The following is a 17,674-nucleotide window of genomic DNA, read 5'->3' as shown; positions in this document are numbered from 1 at the left end:
TCTGCTTTTTATAGCAGTCCTTAGCCATATGACCCATTTTGCCACAATAGTAGCATTCAATATTACTGTTTGCATTTTGGCCTCTCTGCCATCCACCACGGCATCTTTGGCTCCCCCTGCCTCTAGAGTTCCCACGTCCTCCTGCATAGGACTGGTTTTCTTGCGTTTGCTGCATATTCTGATTTCTACCACGGCCTGCAGATCGGCCTCCTCTACCTCTGCCTCTACCTCTGCCAGCATTTGAGTAGAAAACAGTTTCTTTTGAAGTTCCTGCTGAAGAAGATGCACCCCCATTTCTCTATTCTTCAGAAATTAGAAGAGCAATCAACTCCTCAAAATCAGGAAAGTTTTCACGGACGGCAATGGATGTCCGGAACTATGCATAATCCTTTCCTAGACCATTCAAGGTCACAGAAACCAAATCATCATCATCCACTGGCGACCCAATGGAAGCAAGTGCATCTGCAATTTTCTTCACTTTCATGTGGTAGTCATTTATGCTCAAATTTTCTCTCTGCACATTGTGCAACTCCTATTTGAGTTGCATTTTCCTGGCTTGCATATTTGTGCTATACATTTTTACCAAAGTATCCCATGCCTCCTTTGGCGTATTTGCATCTTGAATATGCACAATCATGGAGTCCGAAATACTGATAGACAGCCAATACATAACTTTCCTGGCTCTCTCATGCCATCCTTTGAATGCCTGCATTTCCTGTTGACTGGGAACATTAGGAAGAACAGGTTCTTCTTCATTTCCTGTAATGAATTCCCAATAGCCTTTTCCCATCAAGAAATTCGTCATTCTAAACTTCCATGCCTGGAAGTTATTCTTATCAAGCTTTTCAGTGACAATCTGTGAAAGAGAATCAGATGCCATTACAGAATACTGCAAAATATTCTGTCACTGCAAAAAACACAGCTTTTGCCTCACACAGGCAGATCTGCAAAACTGACGAAAGTGGTATTTCACCACACAGTCACTTTCTAGTGACGATTTTGCATCAAGAGGCAACAGGCATGAATCTGCAACTCCCAATATCTGTGCACACATGCATACGATGCAATTTCTGCGGCACCTTTCCACCGACTAGCCGCGCAGTGGTCGCACAGCAAAAAACAGGGCCTTTTTTTGAGTGCCTGCGAAGAACTTCCGCCTTCAAAACGGGCCCCGAAACGGCCTCAAATCAGAAAAATAAAGTCACTAAGGGCTTTGCCCTGTCCCGCAGCATATAATGCACTCTCGCACACCGCGAAGGGCGTCTCAATCTGAAACAGTGCACTCCTGCACTTCTGGCTGTGCTACCTGCAGAGATTTGCTCCCAAACTCGAAATAGGAAAGCAACACTTGTCCTCTTACCAGGACACCACGAACTTGGCTTGCTTTCTTGAGCTCCTTACCACGAACAAGGCTCTGATACCATGTGAAGATTGTGGGAGAGAGGGAAGGAGTCTCACTTGAGGCTTTCTCACAATCACAATGGGGGAATACACACAAAGGTGGAGGCTGAAAACAGTTTTCCTCTTCTTAGTTGTGAAAGCCAAAAGAACTCTAGTACAAAGAAATAGAAGAACCCTATATGTGGGTCTCAAACCAAACTCAACTAACTAAGGTGGCATACTAACTGAGCCACAAACTAGAGTAGATAAGGATAGCTGTCATCCAGCTATTATTCGTGGGCGGTGTACCAACCGCATCTCCAGCTAACAGGTCGGTGACATAAATGCACAACAGTCACCCTGGCATATCGCGAGTGGAGCTCAATATCTCAACACCACCAACAGCTTTTGTTTTGTATTTTGATGGGGCTTTTAGTCCTTCATGCCAACAAGGAGCGGCGGGGATAGTCTTGATGAATCCTGAAGGTCAAGAGGTATGGGCAAGAGGACAAGAGCTTCCAGGTATCACAACTAACAATGCAGCTGAGTATAATGCTTTGATTCTTGGTTTGGAGGGTTGTCTTCAAAGTCAAGTTAAAGAATTGGAAGTAAGAGGAGATTCTCAGCTTATTATAAAGCAAATGCAAGGGCATTACAAGACAAGAAGTCCTCATTTGAAGGAGCTTAATCAAAAGGCTATGGCACAATGTAGTCGGTTTGATTTCTACAAGTTTGTTCATATAAACAAAAAAGAAAATCAAAGGCCAAATGAGTTAGCTAAAGCCATTGTAGTACTAGACCGGGGGGTGGTTCCTTGGGTAGACACTGGATGGCCAAAACTAAAAGATGTTCAGCAATATGTGGAAGAAGGCATCTTTCCTCGAGGGTTAACTCCACAACAAAAGCAGAGATTGGTTACTTTTGGCCATGCCTCCATAAGGATGTATATGAATGTCACGAATGGAACCTATCAGCTTGAGGAGGTTGATGGCATGGTGATACCCGGATGCACCAATGAGTATCGCCTTAAATTCTTCTATGCTCGACCACCTTGGGGGCCAGCAGACCCTCTCTGTACTAGAGAGGATCTGCTAGGAGGGGAAAGATGTGACGCCAAAAATTGATATTTTTAACCTGGCATTGATATTGTTTTTCTCTATGTTTAATAAGGGTTTGAGTATCAAGTGATAGCCTAGCGGCTCTCACTTATTTCTATTTTCTATAATATTGTATGGGATTGAGAGGATGAGTGGAATGGCTCATTGTAAATACCATAGGTATGAATTATAAATACCTTGGTATGGGGTGAGAGTTATTTGTATATGGGATATTATGAGTTTTTTAGAAAATAGGAAGAATGAGTCATATAAAGAGGTGGGATCATGTCCATGTGTTCTAATAATATAAGAGAGGACACATGCCAAGCATGTGGAAGGCATGTGGAGGAGTGTGAAGTCAAGAGAAATCCTTCTAGAACTCCTATGTGGAATAAGGAGGATGTGGACATGTGGAAAAGAGAGGGTCCCTATGGGCTCCATGTGAGGATACTCTTGACTTTCTCAATATTTTAAGAGTCATGAGCATCTTGTGATGGGACACATGGCAAGAGTAGCCAAAAAGGACATGGATGGTGACATACGTGCTTATGTGATTGATGGGGAAAGGAATCTACAGGCAACAATTGTGAATGGGTGAAGAAGGGTAACAAAATCTCTATAAAAGGAGCCCTCCTCTCCCTTGTTCATCAATCTCTTCCACCATTAGGCCTCATGTTGCTGTAGCTCTAGTCTCCCCAAGCCTCTTTCATGAGCCTTCTCTCCCTCTTGTAGATATTCTCTTATGTAGACTCTTGAGTCCATCTCTCTCTAGTTTATTCTCTCTCTATGAGTAGTCTTAGAGCTTTCTCTCCCTCTTGTATGTATGAAACCTCTTCTTCTCCCTTGTGTTTGTAGTGTTGAAGTGGATTCTCACTCTATTTGTAATGAAGGTCACTTCAGGTTCTCTCTCTCTTGAGTGTCTCGTCCCTTTTCTCTTTTAAAGCCTTGAAAGTTCTTCCTATTCGGCCGCTCACTATGCATACATGGTCCATTTATTTCCCAAGCCACCATACAAACTTCTTCCCCTCTTCTAGGCAAAATCTATGAGGGGTGGATCGTTGATGAAGGTGGAGTCTTGAGAGAGCATCCTGCTCAGGCGAAATTAGCCTGGGTGGAGGGTAGTTTTCATGACAGTTTGACCCCCTGTTAGTGTTTTGCTCATAACTTTCTGCTCGGTAGTCCCGATTGTAATGAGATTTATATCAGCGCAAAGCTCTCTTCAAGGCGCATGTTTATATGTGATCAGATCTTGAATCAGATATTGCTGCAAAAAGTTATGAGTCTCTGGGTCTGACAGTTTGTTTTCATGATAGTTTTTACCCCCGTCTAGTAAACTATCCATAACTTTTTGGCGCTTCTCTGTTTCTTATGAAACATATATCAGCATGTTTCTATGTGCTTAGATCTTGAATCAGATACTGCTGCAAAATGTTATGAGTCTCTGTGTTTGATAGTCTGTTTTCATGATAGTTTTTACCCCCTTCCAGTAAACTGTCCATATCTCTTCAATCGTGTGTCTGTTTTTAATGAAACTTATATCAACGTGAATCATCTCAAGGCACATCTCTTTCTGTGCTTGAATCTCTAATATCATGTCTCTACTGAAAGTTATAGGCCTCTGTGTCTAATGATAGTTTGTAGAGTGTTTTGAGCTAAGTGTAAAGGTGTCTATGAAGGAGGTGCAATGTTTCCTCAGAATCTACCCATCCGACCCAATCATCCCCTTCAAACTCCTTGATATATATCAGTTCATGTCATGTTGAGCCGCAATATCTTCTTTCAACAACATATCGCTCTTCTCTTTGGCGCAGACCGGCTCACTGAGATTATGGCCTCTGCTGATCCTTTCCTTCTCCCTATGCTTGATTACAACATCACTTGGGATGTTACCATCTTCATTCTCATCTGAGGGAGGAAAGTATGGTGTGGTATCTTGGCAGAAAATATTTCTTCTAATGTCCCATTCTCAATGATAAATATCTTTGGCTGTCAGTTCGAAAGCAGCAGGAAGTGAAGAGGTGCGTGAAGTTTATTACCCCCAACTTCATGTCACAACACCTTTTCCTACTAGCTTAAATCTTATGGATTTGTCTCTGATAGTACATTCATCTGCATCAAAGATGACTCGGTAGTTGTGTTCCATCATTTGAACTATTGAGACAAGAGGTTCTTGCTGAGATTTGGAACATAGAGTACATCTTTCACCAATCCTTTGGTACGAGTGAAATTGTTCATAGGGATAATGCCTGTCCCTTGAATTGGATTTGGTGTATTACGAGCTATGTAGATGAAATTTTTTTGACCTTCTAATGGTTTCATCTCTGTGAACCATTCCTGATGATTTGTCATGTGAGATGATGCACCACTATTGATATAACAAGGATCTTGATCTGCTTGGTCGACTTGATAGGTAAAATCCTCTTTTAGATTGCAATCAGTGTCGTCTAAGTACATTGTATGAATCTTTTGCATTTCCTCATTTGCAAGAAACATATTCCCATGTTCATTTGCAAAATGACTCTGACTAGAATGTCACCACAATGATTTCCTCTGCCACAAAAATTCCCTCGATTTTTGCTAGACTGACTGCCTTGGTCATATTGCTTCTTGCGAATCTCTTTCATAGTGTCCAAACTTATGACAGTAGTTGCACTGGATGTTTGACATGTTGGTGGATGCATTCCCTCATCCTTGGAATCTTCCTCAATTGGAATAATTTCCTCTTTGCTGATGCTTATGTTGCTAAGGATGATTCTCATGTTGATGCTGACTTTGCTGATGACTCTATTGTTGATGATGACCTGATCTTCACTGGAATGATCTTCCTCTGCGTGTGCCTCTGCCTCTGCCTCTGCTTCTGTCTAAACCTATGAATGCCTGATCATTAGAGTGACCTTTGCATGCATGAATGGCCTGAGTCCTTAGTTCTTCACCAAGTGAGATTGGCTGAAGTTCTTCCAGTGTCAAGATTTGCCGTTGGATGGCAATACTCTCGACTAGATTCTCGTATCCCTCTCCTAGTCCATTCAAGATGACTTGAACCATTTTTGTTGGATGCATAGTCTCTCCTACTATTGCAAGTTGATTGTTGTAGTCTTTGATCCTAAGTACGTAAGCATGACCGATGACTGATTTTGCTGCTGTTGCAAAAACTCTAGTTGATTTGGGTTCTCAGTGTGAGAATCGTGGATCTGGACTCGTAGAGAGCTGCAAACATATACCATGATTCTTTTGATGTCTTAATGGTGTTGAGCTGTCCTAGCATGACATCTTGCACATTCTTCTTGATCAGATGATATGCATACTTATCTTGCACATTCTTCTTGATCAGATGATATGCATACTTATCTTTCTTATCCCATTCTACCTAAGCTCAGGAAATGGCTGGATCTGCTATTAGTGTAGAAACTGACCCACCACACACTTTAGCATGCATGATCACTACGAGTGCAGTAAAAATTACCAGTCATGCCACTGCTCACCCACCATTGCGCTTTAGCATGCATGATTACGAGTGTAGTAAATTACAATAATGAGGGATTAGAGGTGATTAGGCTTCATGATTTAATTTTGTGTGAATTACTACCCGATGGTGGTGGTTGTCATCAGCCATGGCTATGATTCCACCATGCCATTGCTCACCCACCATCGTGCTTTAGCATGCATGATCACTACGAGTGCATTAAAAATTTCCATTCATGCCACCGCTCACCCACCACTGCGCTTTAGCATGCATGATCACTACGAATGCAGTAAAAATTACCAGTCATGCCACCACTCACCCACCACCGTGCTTTAGTATGCATGATCACTATGAGTGTAGTAAAAATTACCAGTCATCACCAGTAATGAGTGATTAGACATGGTAATGAGAATTATTTCTCAGTGGTGGTGGCTCATCAGCCATGTCTATCATGGCTAAGTTAATTAGTAGCCACCGGAGTGGCACCACATGGCGTCTTCTTCATGATTACCAGCCCGTCTGGGGGATTCCACGGTGGTGGCCTGCACTTAATATGGATTGAACCCCGGGCTCTAGTCACCACAGTGGCTCAAACTTTATATATATATAAGATCCGTGGCATTTGGCATTTTACTATGTTGCTTTGATCCGCCCATGCTCTACTACTTTTCTCCACACCCCTTCCTATTGTCTATTTCTTTTCTACCCCTTCTCTACTTTTCTCCATGCTCCCTTCTCCAACTCTCATCACTACATCTGCTCCTTTGTTCATCTTCTACTAATTTAATTTTAAGGGAAATTTCTTTTGGCACAATGAATCCCAATTCAACTTGGCCATTTTAAGCTTATCTATCTAGTGAACTAGACCTTTATCAATGGCTGGCATTATGATTTTCTACACTTGCTCATTTGCTTTAACATTTTTAGCATTTATAGAATCTAGAGTCTTCTTCCCATTTACATAATTTAACAAGAATTTAAACATAAGCAAGTATTTCACTTGCATCTTCCAAAAATGAAACCATTTGCCATTGAATTTCTCAATGGTGGATATCTCTTTTGCCATTGGTGCTGAAGGTGTGAATAAAAGTGTATTGAACAAAGATAAATACTTGAAAAATCCAATGAAACTCTTATCTTTCCATTTAAAATTTAGAGTAAAACCCAAAAAATATGTGTGCAAAAAGCTCCATTAAAATTGCTTCAGAAAGGTGAAGTAAATACTTTGGTTGACTACACATTAGAGGACGTTTTATACAAGGAGATAAGGGAATTTTTATTAAACTTCCACGTGTTTATAAATTTTTCTTTTGGAACCTTAAGTGACCAAACAAACAAAACATATTTTGGAGGAAAGCATAGAGACTTGTCATTAACATCCCGAGAGCTCTACAAATGAATTTTGTGTGACCGCCGTCGCTTGTTGTGGAAGCTTAATAAAAATAAGTGTTAGAGACTCACAATTAGATTGGTCGCTACCATAAAAAGCGAAGTGCTTCATTTGGCTTATTACTAGATTTTGATTTTCAAAGTTAAAGATACGTTGCTTACACTAGATAATAACTTCTCATGATTTTAAGAGTTAAAACTCTCTTTAAGCTTAGAAGAAAGAGTCGCAACAATGGAATTTTTAGTTTTGCTTTTGGAAGAAATGCTTTAGGTTGGAACTACAACAAAAAAGCATGGTATTTAAAATACCTATAGCTTTCCACACAATAAAATGAATTTAGAAGAACAACTAGACAAAGGATGTTGTCCTTGTTTCCTACAAAAATTAATAGTTATTGACAAGAACAAGAAATTTGATGACTACAAATGAAAGAAAGGGTAAGAAACTTGATGATGCAAAAGAAAAAATGACTATGAACATTTCAAAAACATTAAGGAAGGGAGACATGAAGAATACTACTTATGATGACTAGACTTGCTAAATTTTTATAGTAAGAAAAAAGGAACTACCCACATTCAAACTATAATGCATTCAAAAAAAGCATATATCAATGCATTTAAACACTGAGTTACATCCATTTTGTGAAGAAACATAGATAGATGCATTCATTCATAGTCAGCTACTACCATATCCCACAAGTCAAAATCCAAAACCAAAGTTAAGATTCAAAAACATGAATGTATATGGACATAAAGCTAATGAAACACTTTCCTATTTGAAAAGGTGCTCACAAGGTTATTGCTTTCATTCTTGTCCACATCATCATCACCATAGCTTTAGTGTTCTCCCTACCTCACTTCCCACTACCAATCAAGGTCTGAAGATAGGATGTGACTAGCTTCTCATCAATGTCTGGAAAATGCTTAATGATGTGGTTAAAAAAAATGGGTTTCTAAAAATTGAGTTTAGGGGCTTTATTGCAATGAGTCCAGTGCTAATTGCTTGCAATGTGCACTGTCTATTTTGGAGGGGAAAAAAAGAATGCCTCGTAATTAAAGGAATTGTGTTTTTCATTGGGATAAAAGCATAGTCTGTTATTCACACAAATGTATTCACCCTTGTTCTCAGGAAGAACACATCATAGTGTAAGAAATGGAGAAATGCTCCACCTAGAAACACTGTCGAGGTTTGCAAAATTGAGCTCATAAAAATTTGGCACATAGGCCATGCTTACAAGGTGAGATTCCAGAATTGGAAACATGTTGGCTTGGTGGGATACAAGAGATGCTCATTGGGGTTTTTGGTTACAAATCTTTTCGAGGTGAAGCATGAAAGGATGAGAGCAAGTGTGAGATATAAGGACCAAATTTCTTTGTTTGAGTCTATAGGGGCAGATTTTGTGTTATATAATGCATATTTGAAGGGAATTAGACCTGATGTGGCCATGGGATGGTAGACATGGTGGATCACTTTTACAACAAAGGTGTTGGGTCATATTTAGGCAAGAGATTGGTTAATTTGACAAATGCATCAATGCAAGAGATGGGTGTGAGCTCATCCAAAATGCAATACTCATGTGCAAATCAACATAGTGTTTGCAAAATGCATACTGTGTTTGTAGGTCCAAATGTGGTCCTAGAGGAGGAAAGCCCTCGCATGCTCATGCAAAAGGAGGTAATCAGTATGGTGGTGGAGACAAATGTGTCAAAAATAATGTGAACTCTTTCCTAGACAAAGTGAAAGGTGTGGATGGTAAATTTGTGAGGGAGATAGGAAGAGTACTTTTGGAGTAACTGCCCCATGATTTTGGGGGCGACATTGATATCTTGGTGGCATTAAGGAGGGATATATATGTGTTTTGTAATGCATCAATTACTAATGAAAGTCTGGTGATAATCATGCCAAGCCTTGCACCAAGAGTATGGGTGGTGGAAGAGGGGGTGGTTTGCAGATCATGAGGTGTAGATGCTTTAGATAAATGGTTTTGTCTTGAATGCCAAGGTTTGGGCTTCAACTACAAATCAGACAACTACGAATTCTCAAAAGGTCCCGAGTGGTATTTGGCCTAGGTTCGGAGATGGGAAGGCAGTGAAATGGAAGTTCAAGCTAGCAAAATGATTTTATGAAAAGATAGGAATTTGGATACTGCTATTATTCATGAAGCCATTATCAAAATTACTGTGTTGCAATGGCAAAGGATTTCAAAAGGGAAGGCAAGCTAATGGTGTATGTTCCTTGCAAGCACACGTATTACATGTTTTTGAATGTTTTGGGTTTGGATCCACATTCATATGAGTTCATGCATCAAGCAGCACTAGGTTATTTCATACCCTTAAAGGGAGGAGATGCAATGTGCCAACATAGAGGGTGTGGCAACCTAGTGTTGAGATAAACTTTTTTCTATGCTATAGGGAGCAGTATGTGTTGTGAAACCACAAACTTGTATCTATTGCTATAGTATAGCATAGTGTACACTCTTGGTACCTCCTTACTTCGAAATTACGTTAGGTTTAGGTAAAGAGATAACTTCTTTGGCATGCTGTAGGCCTTGAGCGGCATTTTGGTGTATGTATTATGAAACCAAGAAGCTGTATCTATTACTATAGTATAGCATAGTGTACACTCTTGGTACCACCTTACTACAAAATTATGTTAGCATTTTGTAAGGGAATAACTTTTTTGGTTTGATCTAAGCCTTAAATGGCTATTGACTTATGTATTGTGAAATTACAAACTGGAATTTGTTTTGATAGTGCACACTATTGATACCCTTTGATTCTCAAAATTTGTGTTCATAGAATTAATGAGTCTTCTGGGTTGCAAGCACGTGTGTTTTTTGATGTGGAAAGAAATGTTCAAGGGGTGTGCAATTGAGTGTTGTTGTTGCTAAGCACACACAAAGCTTTCATTTCATTTTGGTGTGTCTCGTTTGGTTTCTTCTTTGCTCCTAGAAAAATCTCACTAGAGTTTGGGGGAACTCATTTTTACGTCTTGTAAAACACACATTATGGATTCTTTTTGTTCTTGTGTATTTTCCTCCACTTTTTTTTTTCACATTATGCAAACATAAAAATAATTACTAGAGCATTTTTTAAAATTTGACATTTAATTTGATGTATGGGCATGCATATGTACATTTGTGTTTGTCTGAGTGTGCATTTCTATGAATTCAATTAGAATAGTCTCAACATGGTCATTGTGACCTAACTTTCCAACAAATTTGTGGGGTATCAATCGCCACTACACCCATTATGTTGGAAAGAATTTCTAGAATTTAGTTTAGCTCTTTTCACTTGTTATTCTTATAGGAGTCTTTCATTTTTATACTCTTAGTAGGAGGGCTAAAGGACTCTTTCATTCCTTGCTATGTGTGCTAGAGTTTATGGTTTGCAACCTTATGAGTGACTCTCATGAGATTGAAACTACACTATGTTGTGTTTTTAGAGGATGAGTTTGGGAATGTCGTCAAGGTATAAGTACTTGGATTGAGATGGTGAAGCCATTGTCTTGAATATATTTTACCTTTGAACGGTTCCAAAAAGTTTACAAAAACTCTAATGACCATGACAGTAGAGGCTAAGGTTGCTTTAAATCCATAAGCATAATCCTTGAATGTCTCAATGACTGCACAACTTGGGCCTAGCATGCTTGTCTGGCATCTGTAACTGGTTACAAAACTACATACAAGAGAGTAAGGACATTTTTTCACCATGGAGTGGGCTCCCATGAGATAATCTTCTAATGCAATAGATAGCATGGAACTCTTTGTGGATATATGGATTAATGCCAAAATGTTTATGCATGTGAATAGAAACTAGTCCATCATCTTGCATCAATACTATTACAATAGCTATACCAAAAGCATCCATCATGGCTTTGATCAAGAATATCCATTGCTAGTGTCATAGTAAGCACTTGCTTGAGCAATTGAAAACTAAACTCTATCTAGGGAGCTATTGGAAAACTATTGTGTTTTTCATAAGTCCATACATCAAGATATCCAAGCCAAAACGTGTTCCCATGCTCCACAATGTGTTGATCGGTCAAGTCCAAAAGGGGTGCCACATATGCCAACAATAGGAGAAAAACTAAGCTAAAGACCAAGTGAAAATTTCTACTCTAAAATATATTGGTAGTCCCTCATCTCCACATGCTTTCAAAGGCTTGAATAAATAGGTAAGGGAGTGAGCCAAATGGCTCCTTTACGTAGATGAGGGAGCAGGTGGTTGTCTACCACCACCTTCTTTCTTTATATGCCTCACATGGAATCCATACCCATGCTTGTGGGATGCATTCAATTCCCTTCTAAAATCAGTCCCCTTATTTAATCCAAAAAGTACTGAAATGTCAAGAATCAATGCATTCCTATTCAGGGCTCACAAGTGGGACATTCACCCTTAGGTTTTGGCAAAATGCTCATGGTGTATGCTCCATTGTCAACTTGCCAAATCATCAATATGAGGTTGTTGGTACTTGTTCTTCATATTCCATTTGTTCAAAGCTCTATAATCTATATACTTGTTTTTATTTTTTTTTCTTGTTTCTTCCCAACAAGGAGTAATAAAATGGACTAAGTGAGTCAAATGTGAACTTTCTTAAGAAACTCCATTAGTTGCAGATTCATCATGTCAAGCAAAGGAATCTGATTTGATGAGTATGTGAAAATGGAACACTTGGAATAAGTTAAATTGCATGATTGACTAGCTGTCAAGGGTATAACTTATGAGGTAACCCCTTTGGAGAGAGATCTAGACAGGCTAGAAAAATGGCTTGGTTGAAATACTCATGTATGCCTGGTGGGATGTCTGCTCGCGACTGAGTTGACCAAGAGTTGACCAAGAGTTGACCAATAGAAGTGCGGTGGCTGCTTGTCTTAAACGATGTCAGTTATTAAGTTGAAATGTATGGAGCATCTCTTAATGGGATTAACTCTAAAAGTTGATTGTTATGGACATTGCATCAAATGATTATGAAAACTTATTAAAGGGCTAAATCTTAAAATATATTTGCATCTTTATTTCACCTCTTTGAGGCTTTTTGCTCTCTCTTTCCAATACAATTTAGCATGATGACTAACATGCTGGTTCTTTACTTTGGTAACCTACCTATCAAACTCTACAAACAATTTTATTTCTACTTAGAACAAGAAATATTATGGACCTACCTCCCAAACTCTATTTAGAATGAGAAAGGTTGTGGACACCCCATGACCTAAAAAGGGAAATCTCTTCTGCATCATTGTCATGAAGCTTTTCTAAACTCTAGAATGCTATGGTAGAGAAAGGAGGAAAGCTGGCTGGATGAGTTGAGATGTATGATGTTGAACCAATTAGAAAGTCAACTTATCGTCGTAGTGGAAGATTTCCTAACAAGTTCAATAGTAATAAATGATGCATGTAGCATTGAGCTTTAGACAAATTGTTGGATCAAAGGTCCATTGTCTCCCCTGTAGGCTCCCATATGAGGAGAACAAAGGGGCATAATTCCTGCATAGGTATCAGTCCTTGAATAGGCCCTCTACTTGGATCACACATAGCCCCATCCTTGGCTAATGTCCAACTCGGTGGCCTTCTGCCTCTCCTGCAACAAATCTGCCAACCATTCTTGCCATCAATGCGATCCGCGTGGCAGTCATCCTACTGCCACATGTTAGTCCTAAGTCCTATATTCTCCTCATGCTATCCCATAGACATCCATGTAGTCATATGTATCTACTGCCCATATGTCAGCCTTTGTGTTAACAGCCCATGTGCCAACATTCTATAGAACAAGTCGGGGATCACAGTCTATGGCATCCTGCAGGACATAGATTATGGGCCGGACCTCTTCTAGCCTATCCCTATATAAAGGTAATTCCCCCCTTCACTCTCTGACTAGTAGAAGTTTTAAAACAGTCTCACAGCCTCTCCAACAGCCCCAGCTGATGCAGAAGTCCCAGGAGCCTACACAACTCTAGCAACAATAGATGTAATAGTCCCTTCAATAGCAAACCCCATAGCCTTTACAAGATGCCATCTCTCATGTGGATGGTTCTCCCATAATGTCTACAACTTATCATCAGCCCCACCATAGACACTCATAGCTTCAGCATAGTCATTCTCGATAGGACTCAGACATGCCCTTTTCAATGAGGTAGACTCAGTGGTGTTATTGATCATTGCGAGGCTCCAACATAAAGAATGAAATATGTCCACTCTCTCTTTCTCTCTCTCTCTGTCTCTGTCTCTCTCTCTTTCTCTCTTGCACCAATTAGCACACCACACTTTTGCACTGAATAGTTAGGATGGGCATAGATATTGAATGATGGATGCAAAGATGTCACATATCTATAGTTGCTGAGCTATCTCTTGTTGTCAGGGGGACGTGGTCTTTGGGATCTCTATATATGGTGAGTGACATCAAGGATGACACCTTGGGTTGGTCGATCTTCTCTAAGTAGTGGGATGGACCTCTATTGTGCATGCTCTAACCATCCTCTCTAATGTTTGCCTTGCTGCTTTGTGTCGTCTTTGCCCACTGATCCATGTTCCCCCTGATATGCCTCGGGGTTGACGTAAAAGCATAAAAATAATTGATGTGTCTCTGCCCTGTGGTGCTGTCCCCTCTTGTTGTCCCCGCTCTTGCCACCTGATTCGGTGTAATAGTCTCCCTTTGTCACCACATCTCCATCTGAAAGAGACCAACACACACCTAGTCATAGATTCAGTGTACTGGAGTAGGTCTAACCATATAATATGGTTGATCTCATCACATGGGATCTAAAGGGATGGAGAGTCAAATTTATACTAAAAGGGTGGGAGACAATCCATGTAAATGCCTTGAGATTGAAGCCATTTGGAGATGCATGCATACCAAGAATTGTTGTCCTTGCAGTAGTTAGCTAGCCATTGAGATGACTTTACTGCCAACCTAGGTAGTCTCCATCTAGGTAAGTCCCATACCCTATGTAGATATGTCACTATGTGAGCATCCTTACTTCACTCCGATCCTACTCTCAATTCTTACAAACCACTAGGCATACACACCCTCCCTCTGACAAACTCATATAAGCTCATCACACCCTAGATCATGACTCTTAGTATTTGCATCTCCTGAAGCCTCTGAATCAGGCAGACTTTTGGTATTGTGTCAAAATCCTTCCCAAAAGTCTACAAAGCAAGCACATGCTTTTTGGGATCTAGATCTTGCCTCCTCAATCATTGCCTATACAATCAAGATGTGGTTAAGGTGGAATGCCACTGTTGAAGACCCACCTATCCTAATGCCCAATTCCCATGTGCCTCAGTTGAGGAGATGTATCTCTCACTTTAGCACTGATTCATATATCTTGGCCATTATATGGCCTATCATGAATGTGAGGTAGTTCCTCGTATCCATAGGGTCCTCTGCCTTGTGTATCGGTACAATAGTAGTGGTGCTCGAGGCATGAGGAAAGCCATGACATACCACATGATTAAACATTTATGCTACGATCGAAGCTAGGACCTCATGTACGTGTGCAAAATATTTTGTGCTCAATCCCTCATGATCCATATCTTTCCAATTGTGGAGCCATCGCAGCACGTACATTCTATGTAGTGAATAAAGAGGATTTGGTGGGCTTGGGTAAGGAGGACAAGTCCAGGAGTGCTTGTATTGGGTCACCATAGAGTCAAGTAGCATATGTGTGCCAAAACCCTAGATCGGTGATAGGAATGGGTGACTTACTCTCAGAAAGGAGCCCCCATGCAAAGGTGGAATCTCTTGCTCAAAAGGATCTAATAATCTCATCCATCTGATGTGAGAGAAGAGCTCATCTCTTTCGACCGAGTCACTCGGTACGATATCTTCTGGTTGCACCTCGATCCTTGTAAGGCACCTTAGGATTGGTCTTGTATGAGGTAGGATCTCATCTCTTAACAAATATCATCAAGCCATGGGTTCTGGGGCATCTTCCTAGATGGGGAGCGTGATGTAGATTGAGTCATGGGGAAGGATCTGGTTGTGGCATCCTAAACCACTAATACTAAAGTGTATGAGGCATAGTTACCGAGGGAGTGTGGTAGCTCATGCAATAAGAGACTCATTTATACTACATCAAGGTCATGATAAAGTGCATAGTTACCAAGGGAGTGTGGTAGCTCATGCGATAGGAGACTCATTTATACTACATCAAGGTCATGATAAAGTGCACCTGGACCCAAGTGGAGGCTGGTGGACCCTGTCATGTGGCCTTCAAGGAGGCTGAGACACTGAAAGTCAGATAAGAGTGGTCAACATCAAGTGGGGGGGGGAGGAATAGTGAGATCGTGTAAATGTGGCATCTACTATATTCGATCCCCCTCCATGTGGAAAGCAGGTGAGCCCTCCTGACAATGGTCACCAAAGAAGACCATTGTATATGATCAGATTATGAATTGCTCCCATATCCATTAGATGTCAACCATACCTAGTGATGTGTGGTGCATCCTTTATACGTCTCACTATCCCAAGTTCTATTGGATCTATCTCCGATACTTTGAGAGGATCAATCTCGAAATCAAGTAGGCCCACCTGTCTATTTCCCATATGCACATTGAAGTTACCCAAAAGTAGGGTCTCTCCTTGTTTGGAGAACTCTAAGATATCATCAAATATAATCTCGAATGGGCTGTGACCCTTTGCGGTGACCTCATGTACGTATGATGATGTATTGAGGGGAATTAGGATACTAGAATGTAAATCAAGTGTGTACCAAGTGGCTGAATTTGTATTCACATGTGGCGTACATGCCTCTCCTTCCTCATTACAAATATGTAGGGTCTCATATATAATCTAAAAAGTACTACCACTCCTCTTGAGGCTCATATGCCATTGTCATTCCTCATCTCAATTTACTCCTTTTTTTCCTTATTACGAGCATATGGCTACATAATGGGCTCCATGGATCAACAAGAAAGAAAAGTAGACCCTTAGTGAATGTAATGAGTGTGGCATTTAAGAAGCCTTGGTATTCTCTTAAGGACAAGAATTTTCCATATATCTTGAAGTATACAAGAGAGCAATCAAAACTTAATATTGCAAAAGATATGATGGCCTTGGTGATTAACAATGCTACATATTATAAAACAATAAGGAAGAATCACACTTTAAAATACCCCAACTAGTGCACACACATTGAATTTGTTATTGAAATATATAACATAGCTTCTTTTTTTAAGATGATGCTATAAAAGGCGAATATTCTTGTGAACTTTATAAAGGGCCACTAATATTCTCATATCTTGTGAGCACTCAATACTCCTAGAAATGTGTGTGACCCTAGTTAAGATAGTTTCCAAATGACATTAGATTGTGGTAGAAGAGAGAGCACTTGGATTATAGCAATAGGTTTGCATATACTATCACTTACCAAGATTTTTGCATTTAAAAAGATTTGGGGCCTCAAAAGGGTCTCAAATTAGTGTTTTCTAATCAGCATTCAGGAAAGATTTGAGGTGGATTAATGGGAGTGCCTATGGTCGAAGGCCATGTTGAGGTGGCACATAGGCATTCAAATGTGAGGAAAGATCCCACTAGCTCCTCCTCTTACACAAGGGGGCCACCCATCCCATACACCCCACTCCACCCTAAACCAATGCTTGATCCTCCCCAATCTACTTCCCACTTGCACATTCCCAAATCTATCCTACCCTCTCCATTAATGACATTGTGGACCCCTGTGAGTGAGATCGTCTCCAAGATACTCATGTTTTGGTGTGCTTCTCTTCTATTCATCTGTGCTCATCTAGTAACCCCTACCTCCATTTTTTGGATTTGAACATGTAGAACTTGGGGGTCCTGTAGAAATTATGTGCATTTAATAGAAGAAAAATTTTAAAGCATTTTTAAAGCTGAAATATATTCACAAAAAGGTATCAACAAAAGAATTTTTTAAAAGCGTTGCAAATTTGTGTAGAAAAAGGGTGTCTTTTAATGAGCTCCTACAAGTGCTCATTGGTTACCCCCTCTCCCTCCAAGTTGCACCTTGTAGATTTTCTCCCACTTACCTTTCTCTCCTCTTGCCTTGGCCACCCTTAGCCATTTTGTGTCCCCTTTAGGTGATGGAGTTGCTTTTCTACTATTTTGAACGATCTCCTCTTGTGTTATAGTTCCTTTTGCTATTGTTTTCTCTCCCCCCTATCTCTATTTCTCCAATAGCCTCTCTCTCTCTCTCTCTCTCTCTATATATATATATATACATATATTTATATTTATTTAATTTATTTTTAATTAATTAATTAATTAATTTACTTATATATGTATATATGTATGTATATATAGTAATCTCCTTTTGATCTCTCTCCTTGCATTGTTGGTCCTCTTGGGCTGCCCTTTAATAGCAAA

The sequence above is a fragment of the Dipteris shenzhenensis genome, chromosome 29 (genome assembly GCF_047967505.1).
Source record: "Dipteris shenzhenensis isolate YYH24624 ecotype China chromosome 29, Dip_SZ_1.0, whole genome shotgun sequence".
Classification (NCBI taxonomy): Eukaryota; Viridiplantae; Streptophyta; class Polypodiopsida; order Gleicheniales; family Dipteridaceae; genus Dipteris; species Dipteris shenzhenensis.
The sequence above is the reverse complement of the archived record's forward strand: the minus strand, read 5'-3'. Positions refer to the sequence as shown.